Source organism: Capsicum annuum, chromosome 6 (genome assembly GCF_002878395.1).
Source record: "Capsicum annuum cultivar UCD-10X-F1 chromosome 6, UCD10Xv1.1, whole genome shotgun sequence".
Classification (NCBI taxonomy): domain Eukaryota; kingdom Viridiplantae; phylum Streptophyta; class Magnoliopsida; order Solanales; family Solanaceae; genus Capsicum; species Capsicum annuum.
Genome location: NC_061116.1, coordinates 193,171,319 through 193,174,046, shown reverse-complemented (window position 1 = coordinate 193,174,046; position 2,728 = coordinate 193,171,319).

The following is a 2,728-nucleotide window of genomic DNA, read 5'->3' as shown; positions in this document are numbered from 1 at the left end:
TTTGTCGAGTCATCCCCTTTGATTCCTATAAGACATACCTTTTAGTCGAGTCATCCCTTTTGATTCCTATAAGACGTATCTTTTAGTCGAGTCATCCCCTTTGATTCCTATAAGACGTACCTTTTAGTCGATTTATTCCCCTTGATTCCTAGAAGAAGTACCTTTTAGTCGAGTCATCCCCATGGATTCCTAGAGGACGTACCTTTTAGTCGAGTTATTCCTATTGTTCCTATAAGACGTACCTTTTAGTCGAGTCATTCACTTTGATTCCTATAAGACATACCTTTTAGTCGAGTCATCCCCTTTGAACCCTAGAACACGTACCTTTTATTCGAGTTATCCCCTTGGATTCCTATAAGACATAACTTTTAATCGAGTCATCCCCCTTGATTCCTAAAAGACGTACCTTTTAATCGATTCATTCCAATTAACTCATAGAAATTGCATTTCTTTATTTAGGATAATTTTCTTTTCAGTTTTGATGTAATTTCAGGAGCATGCCCGAAGCATAGGGCGAATAAATGAAAAACCAAGCAACAAGGTGAAGAAATTGAAAGTTAAATAGATTGAAAAGTAGCAAGTCAGGAGCCCGCCTGCAGAACATGGGTAAAGAAATTGAAAGCATAGAAACAAGTTGATAAAATTGCAAGTCAGGAGCCCGCCTGCAGAACAGGGTGAAGAAATTGAAAGCATAGCAACAAGTTGATAAAAATAGTAAGTCAGGAGCCTGCCTTCAGAACAGGGTGCAGAAGTTGAAAGCATGGCAACAAGTTGATGAAATAGCAAGTCAGGAACCCGCCTGGAGAACAGGGTGAAGAAATTGAAAGGCAAGTAACAAGTTAAAGAAATACCAAGTCAGGAGCCCGCCTGAAGAATAGGGTGATGAAACTCAAGTCAAGAGTCCAAAAGAAGATGTATAGATAGGATTTTTGTAATTTCATTTATGCTTTAACTTGTAATTTTAATTTTAATGAAATGACAGAGCTGTGGACCGAAACCTCGATGGAGCCTCACTCGACTCTCCAACTCGGCATAGTCCTTCTCTTTCCAATCCTTTGAAATACCCGTGACTTGAGTCTCTCATAACTTGGGTAGGTAGGATGTCTTAAGTCAAGACCCTGTTGTCCTTCTTCCTTCTGTTTCTTTCTTTGAATAATGGTCAGGTCAAAATTTGGTCTCGCTGTCTACTTCTTTCTCTGAAAATACTTCGTGTTTACATTCAAAGGAGGCATGATGTAGACACCTAATTTTGTCCCTCCCGAAGTCTAATTTTATTCTTTTTTAGTTCACCTTACCATGTGTCCAACCCAATGTAATTATATCCCACAAAAATACAAAAATAAACAAAAAGAATACCTATAACTAATTTATCTTATCCTAACAACCTACCCAATCAAAAGCTTCCACCTCCCAACCCACTCATATTTTTTGATCCTCATAATATTCATTACAGAGGGACACATATTTTTCCATTAAAAAAGGGTATATACACAGCAACATACATACACAGTCAGAGGGGGAATTTTTGGATTAGCTTTCATTTTTCTCCATAGAACACACTCGCATACCATCACTGAGTATCACACACACGCACAGATTCTCAAATACATAGAGAGAGATCAAGAAAGATAAAAAGAGATAAAGGTGAGAATCGAAGAAGAGGTAGAGGTGGTGTTTGGTCACTGCTCCAGCGATCATGTCACCGAAAAACATCAATAGTCATCGGAAAAATGTGAAATTGGCGATCGAAAAACACCAACCCACCACTACTCAACAGCTAAAAATGCCAAAACCAGCGAAAATACCCAAAACCCTGATCGAAACTTAACAACCCGCCTCCTTTTGTCTCTATTTAACCTCGCCGGAGCTCTGGTGAGATGGAAACGGGTAGGCCGAGATCTACGGATAGTTAAGTCAAAATCTGTAATTTTGGGTTTGTAAATTGAGTATTTAATTTGAGTTGGATTTGTCGTTGTCGTGGCTCAAGTTGAGGTTTGCGGAAGTGTATTTTCTTATAATATTCTCTAAAAATTTTGAATCAGGTCCATTTCTAACCTTTACTATTTGATTTCTTTATTTACGATACCCAATGTTATAGATAGAATGCTTTGGTTGATGATATGATCTTGATTATACGGTTGAGCAAGTCTAATTATTTTGGGTGATTCTACATTGAAGTTGGTTGATTAATCGAAAATGATTTATTGTTTGAGCATATTTGAATCTTTGTTATAGGTTGGTTGATGTTGAATTTGAATGTGGAAACTTGAATTGGAAGTCGAAGCATTGATTAATTATTTTGTGAATGAATGCGGGAAGGAATTGGTCTTGATAAAAGTAAATTTGCATAATTTTGATTCATTGATGTTGTTGAACACGATAGTATCATGATAGGCAAATGTAGGTTCAGGTAAGAAAATTTAGAACTTGTGTTTTGGTTGAATGTTTAACTATGCGTGCGAATATTTCTTCCTAGTTTATCGTATTTGATTCGAGTGTATTCGTTTGGCCTGGGAATGCCCCGAGGTTTCATGTATTTATTCACCGGGGAATGCCCTAATGCATTATGTCTTTGAAGGAGGTTCGTGATCAAGGCCCAAGGCATCGGGTGAAGCATTGGAGCTTAGTCTAAGACTAGCTTAGAATAGGATTTATATTTTTCGCATTTTCTATTTTTGGATTGTAATAATTGGACTGAACACTATAATTTTGGATTTGTTTGTTTGTT